The sequence below is a fragment of the Lissotriton helveticus genome, chromosome 8 (genome assembly GCF_964261635.1).
Source record: "Lissotriton helveticus chromosome 8, aLisHel1.1, whole genome shotgun sequence".
Classification (NCBI taxonomy): Eukaryota; Metazoa; Chordata; class Amphibia; order Caudata; family Salamandridae; genus Lissotriton; species Lissotriton helveticus.
The window spans coordinates 206,421,533-206,428,455 of NC_136069.1; the positions used below are offsets into that span (position 1 = coordinate 206,421,533).

The 6,923-nt window shown below is 41.6% G+C and overlaps 1 protein-coding gene across 5 annotated transcripts in view; it reads right to left on the reverse strand.

Moving 5' to 3' along the window:
- The window catches only part of KCNE2 (potassium voltage-gated channel subfamily E regulatory subunit 2), a 178,866-nt gene extending 173,640 nt beyond the window's left edge, over window positions 1-5,226 (reverse strand). The window contains exons 1-2 of one of the 5 annotated variants that reach the window (XM_078656924.1): window positions 4,953-5,226; window positions 2,669-2,721 (exon numbers count right to left, since the gene is read on the reverse strand). The gene's annotated coding sequence lies outside the window, so the exon portion shown is untranslated. Of the gene's footprint in view, window positions 1-67; window positions 87-2,668; window positions 2,722-4,952 lie in introns of those variants that run through there. The other 4 variants (XM_078656919.1, XM_078656923.1, XM_078656917.1 and 1 more) reach the window with 4 other exon arrangements.
- Between the last annotated feature and the right edge of the window lie 1,697 nt (window positions 5,227-6,923).

Genomic DNA, 6,923 nt, shown 5'->3' on the forward strand with positions numbered 1-6,923 from the left:
TTACTCAAGGTTCACCCCAAGTAAATTTGACATTGTGCAGATCATGGTGGTGGGAACAATCACTCACCTTTGGTGACCAAGATCTATTTTTCATCACTACACTGTGAACGAGAGTGAGAAAGGCATACAACTGTGAAAGAATGAAGAAGAGAAAGATAGTAAATAAAAATAGAAAAAGGAGTGAAAAGGAAGGATGAAAAAGCACCTCAAAGATGGAGATAAAGAGACATGGCTGAAGAAAGAGACTTGATGGTGGAATCAAAAGTTGGCAGCTTTGGTTCAGTGTTCGGCAGTGCTTGTGGGAGGCTTTTTAATTATTCTCTTTGCAAGGCAACTGGCATCCACATATCTAACTCTACTCTGGTCTGGTGGCTGTGTTACTCTTAAGCCTGGCGCTGAACTCTTCTCCGTTCGTGGAGTTTGCCAAGTTTTCTGCACTCTGCGGAGCTCACAGAGTGCAGAAAACTCCACTTCGCGTAGTGCAGCAGAGTTTTCCCCGCTCGTGATCACAAACGGTAAGTTTGCGCATGCGAGCTGCTGCTCTGGTAGAATTTCTACCTGAGCGGCAGGAAGACCAGCACGAACGCCAATTCGCACTGCACTCCGCCACTTGCGAAACTCCACAGAGTTCTGCGTAGCAAAACTCCACGACCTACACCCAGGCCTGGTTACTATCTTTTTTTAATTCATCTACATGCAGAAACACAGGTTCCATAAAAAATAGAGACTTTATCTCACAATTTGCACACTATTTGCACACCATTTAATTTAGGCTTTGGTTAGGTTTTTGTTTTTTGTTTTTTGAAGACAAAATAGCAGGAGAAAAACCATGAAGGGTACACCCACTTCATGGTGCTAAAGAATAACATTTTCACACCTATCTCTTTAGTCTGTTAAATCAAGTTAGCTTTCAGCTTGCAGCATTCTCAACCTACAATGATTATTAACGAAGTGGAAGCGATATGGTTAAGGATATGGTTAAGGCATATCCACTGTTGGATGAGTTTTCCTGATAAACGCTGATGATGTTCATGATTCACATTTAAGTGAATTGTCGGTACATTGATCTCATCAGGAACATTTGTCATGCATTCAGCCCTTGTGTACCGATGTTGAGAACACAGCCTACTCTAAACTACATGCATGTTTGCCTTAATCCTTATTGTATTTCTGCAAATTGCCCACACCACATCTCAAAACTCACATCCTCTCCTTTAAAAGTCGTACCCTGCAACCTAAGAATAACCACTGAAAAACCCCACTAACCATGGGCTCCGGGGCAGTGTGTAGTCCGGGGTAAAGCACTCAATACCTTATCAGAACTAGTAAGCGCTGTGTAAATTCAATCACAAAATAATACCTCTGGCCTAGCAGCTAAGCTCCTGCGTTGGAACCTGGAGACCTGGATGATTTGCCCAGCTTGCACTATTGTCCAGAAATCATGTACCTTTGTGCAAATCACTTTGTCTCCCTGAGACGCAAATTCTTATTAGGTCCAGTGTTAAAAATAAAGTGCAAATAAAACATCGACAGTACAGTGCATTGTCTAAATTCCCATATCCCCCTATCCAACATATCTTAGTTTCTGAAATCTGATTACAACCAAACCCTTTACCCACACTACTGGTTTATGTGCAGTGTATCATGCTTGAGATGCTGCGGTCTCAATAAAACTGTTCTCTGTCAAGATCTCTGATGTATCATGGAGGCGGTCCACGCTATATCAAATGTTTTGATGTTCTAAGTGAATCTTTATCATCAAGTCTTCCCTTCACAGTCCTGGGCTATTAATCAATATAAGCTGGGATCACAACTCCTAGATTTCAGTGTGCTGCTAGGTATGGGGAGTATGTAATATATCTTGAGGCAATGAGTCTCTGGAGGGCGCTGGGAATAGTTTAATTTACTATCCAAAACCTTCCCTACTATCCACGGGGACTGGAGTTGGAATAGTAAATTAAACTATTCCACTATCCAGCGCCCCCCAACGCAAGTCGTTGTAACGACTTGCGTTGTGAAACCTGCGTTGTAAAGGCATGCGTGGAAAAAGCATGCGTTATAACGACATACATCCGAGCATTATATACACACCAACGGGGCCCAATGACCTGCAGCTGTCTGACGCTTGCTCCCCGGCTTATTTCGGGAACCAGTTCAAGAGGGACTTTTCCCAGTGGCCATACGTCTCAACCCACTATCATTTGGAGGATGTCACTCGCATTGGGATCATTTTCACCTTTCCACTATATCAAATGTTTCCCACGGACTTAAATAAGGTCGCCTGTCCTGGGGTCCTTCCTCACTCTACAAAACTGTTAACCAACATTGACTTCAATGGCATTGCCAGCCACAGGGACATAATTTGATCCACAGACCTTAGGTAATTTCCAGTGGAATACACAGTATCCTATATCAGGTGCTGCTTTCCACGCATTCTACCAGGAATGTCATGCAATATGTTTGCTGGGTTCCCATTTACGGAATATGGAATTTATTTTCCTTTTCTTTCGAAGTTTGGAGATGATCTGTTCCACATCTCACCCTGGAAGGGAATTTACTCCAGTCATTTTCTTGAATAAAACTCTGACCATTTTCAGGCTGAGAAAGTATTGAATGCTCACAAACTTTCACAGCAACTCACATCTTGATCCAAGTGAACTGTACTCACCATTTGCCTGTGGGTCGCTGCTGCAGATTTCTCCACACTTTTGGCAGATAAACCTGCAGCAAAAAAAACAGCTATTCCTGTCAGGTATTCATCTGTGAGTTTCTGTCTGGAGTAAGTGAAGCCATTTTCAATAAAAAGTTTTGTTTACGGGCGAAAATGGGTTTGTGAATCATGACCACCATGTATGAGTGGGTGATATGGTCCTCTATAAGAATCTTTACTTCTTGTCTTCTTCCTCTGCCACTTTGTTACTTTGTCCCCTGCTGGCACAACTCACCCTCTGGCAGTAACTTAAAAATACCATGGACAGTCCATGGTGAGTTGCCCAGGTGCACGGCGGGGAGTTGGGTCATAAGGACGGGGGGAGGATCAGGGGAAACAGCTGCAGGGTAGGCGCATGCCAGGTCTATCTTGCCATTGTGTCTAGACTCTACAATCTCTAGCAAGCAGAGTGCGGTGGGGGCTGTGACTTATTCAGTGTTCTATTACAAACAAAATAATATCTATGTGTCCTATTCACCTGAGACTGTCAGGCATGCGTTACTTGCACTGTCCTGTGGGGTGACTCAGCGCCCAATAAAATGCTTTAAGCAGCACAATCTAGTCACTTCCAACACAGGCCAATATACCAAGCAAGCAATTTGTTTATTTCGGATATTCCTTACAGAACCCTCCAAGTAGTGAAAAGATAGAGAGATAAAACGTCAATAAGGGCAGCAACCATTTACATCTTGGGCCAGCATACGAGGGGCGAAAAAATAAAAAGTGTATCTCCTCTTCAGGGCACGTGATTCAGCTAGGACAGTAATGCGATTGTGAAAGTAAATTGCTCCAGTTAGAAACAAAATGTTTCAATAGTAAAATGCCCAGTCTGAGTAGCAACGTTTTAGAAAAGACTGGGGTGACATCATCTAGGAAAGGTTCATGTGCAGCAAAAGGGTTTGTGCACAGCAAAATGCCCATGTCAGTCTACGATAATGTGGTTTAAAAAAATGATTTTCCTCTGACCAAAGCGTATATGCTCTGTTAACTTCTGTGCTGAGATCAAGTGTGACTGTAGTGGGAAAATCGCATGGGCCTGATTCACAATGGTAACTTACACTTTTGAGTAATTTACACTATCAAGTAAGTTTACTACTTTTCAGTATTCATAAACTCTGAGTACATTTACTACAAAGTTATATGTCTAAAGCAATTGGTTTACTTTTGCGTGGATGAGCGACATCCCTCCTAAGACCCCTCCCTGACCCTCCATAAACCCCTCTTCTACTACCTAATCCCATTCCCTTTTGTAGTACCCCTTGCTCTACCCCCTCTCTCTAGTCCCTTCCATATTTACTACTAAAATGTATACTTATATGTGTGGAAAGTCCACAGTTGGGGAGGCGAAATCTGCACACATGTATTGGCAACGTGGAGGCGTAAAATCTGCATGTGGTTTGTGAATAGTAATTTGTAGTACTTTCTGAAGTACAACAAAACATACTGCAGATGGTAAATCAGGCACCAGAGGTGTGGAATACCAATTGGCCACATCATGTCCCTTATGTACTAGTACCAACTTAAAGTGCTACTGTTAGTGTAGCTCAGGGTGTCACGAGACCATCTTTAACATGGTCAATAATTATGTTGCAAAGCACCGCCATACACTCAACTCAAATACCACCAAATAATTCACTCCTCAACCAATCAACTGAACATGCTAAACATATGTTTTACTCCGACCCAACACAGACAAGATGGATATCAGCTTTCATATCTGCCAAAAACACTACTTACTCCAGTTCACAAGCAGGTATAACAATATACTGGACAAGGCAATTAACCCTGACAGCAACTGAACATGTGTGGCAAAATCTCCACCCACACTCATTTAACCTCTTAATGTGGCAAACTAGTAACTATCAAAAAACACCTATTTTAAGCAAAAACAAAACCACAAATTCACTACTGGCGTTACATCTGACAAACCCAACCAGGCTGCAGTCGAAGGGCTTGTTCTGCAGGCCTTACCAATGTCAGAAGCAACTACACAAATATGACTAACATAACATAAACAAGATAGATAAAATGATATGTCATTTGACAACCATGTCTATGACTGAGTTCAGCTATCCTGCTCTTACACATGTACAGCCATTTGATGCATAATTTATATTAACTATAGGTGTAAATTACAGATTGGTGTGTGTTGCACCAAGCAAAACATTGTACCGTATTTTCTTTTAAATCGATTTCAGTTATTACTGCATACATTCAATTTACAATAAAACCACCTACTCACCTGTTGATGGAGTTTGCAGAACCTGAAGAGATGTGTTCTCGGGCTAGTATTTGGAACACTGAGCGGTGGTGCCTTCAGTTTGTTGGTGATAAGAACGCCTCGGAGACAAAGCACCTGTTTGCATAGGAGTTCTGTGGCACCGCGCACAGGCCAAGTTCACCTTGCCAGAAAGCCTGTGTACATAATCTTGCAGCATATGACTTAAAAGGTTGTTTTCCGTCAGATAAGCAGTCTGGCCTCACTAGGCAGCTATCCAGATCTTTGAGAAAAAAAGATATTTTTTGCACGAAAATCTCTAATTTGCAGCAAAACTTACAAAGTCGTTTCTCTATTTACCGTCTCGCACAATGGAGTATGCAGATATGTGAGATTTTTACGCTCAAATCTCTATCAGTTCGGTAACGTGTTTCTGAAAGAAGCTGGCGGGGCTGGTAAAATACTTCCACAACGCCATCGGAAAAACGTTTTCTGAGGTGTTTGAGTTTCCAAGCCGTTCCAGCTCTGACAAAACAACCGAAGCATCCAGAGGGAGGGGTGGGAGCTAACCCCGAAAGGACTCGTTGCTACTCCCATGCATTTTTCTACAGTTCCGTGGAGATGAAAAATGCAGGCAAGCCTCTGTCAAAAACGTAGCTACGTGAAACTCTAATCATTGGGTTCCGGAGATGTATTATTTTGTTTCAGTATCTATTAGAAAAACATGCCTCGAATAATCCCATATTCGATGCAAAGTAGTCGAAACAGCACTGCTTTATGAGACAGATCATGTCAAGAGCAAGAAAACAAAATGCTGTGTCCTTGGGTAATATAACTGGTTTTCTTGTAAAGCCTCCAAAACGTTCGGGTCGAGTTCGCGCTATATATATATTTTTTTTAAAAGACATTTGATTACCGAGCGAAATAAACTAGAGTGTACTGGAGAAATGTTAAATTACAGCAAGGCAGAATAAAAGTGGATGAGCTGGAGGTCAGAGACATTTTACCCAAATTAGAAAAATAAATAAACATTGTTAAAAGCAATAGGTGTGATGCTGGATGCCAGCCTTTTACCTTGTCAATGCTTGTTATGAATAAAAATGAATAACATCAACCCCTGACATGTTTCTCGCTATCATTAAAGCTCTTCAGAGAGCTTTAGCTTTGCCCAAACACAAGGGAGTCCCCAGTATAAGTTCTAATCCTATGTTTAAAGACTTTGCTGTAGAAATGGCAAACGACTTTGCCGTTTCTAATTTAGCGTGGATGGGACTGTGCTAATCCTGGGTTTAAAAACTTTTCTAGACGAGCATTTGCAATGCAATAGGTCTCTCATTTATGCGAGTTTCAGCTAAACTAAAACAAAAATAAAAGGCATTGTTATTTGCAATGTCAATAGTTCAAACTCGCGTAAATGCGAGACCTATTGCATTGCAAATGCTTGTGACTAATGACGAGCCACTAAAGAGCTTTGTGGACACGTAGCATGCTACTCACAGGGGTAACTCATTAGAGACTTTGTCGTGCACACAGAGACACAGTTGTGATGCTGGCACAGGTTCTGTCAGGGTTTATTGCCTTGTCCAGTATATTGTTTATACCTGCTTGTGAACTGGAGTAAGTAGTGTTTTCGGTAGATATGAAAGCTGATATCCATCTTGTCTGTGTTGGGTCGGAGTAAAACATATGTTTAACATGTTCAGTTGATTGGTTGAGGAATTAATTATTTGGTGGTATTTGTGTTGACTGTATGGCATTGCTTTGCCACATAATTATTGACCATCTTAAAGATGGTCTCGGTGACACCCTGAGCTACACTAACAGTAGCTCTTTAAGTTGGTACAGGTACATAAGGGACATGGTGTGGCAAATTGGTATTCCACACCTCTGGTGCCTGATTTACAAACTGCACTTTGTAGTATGTTTTGTAGTACTTCAATACATTTCTCTAATGGTAGAATGATGTAAAATGTGGTCTATGCATTTGGAGCAAGA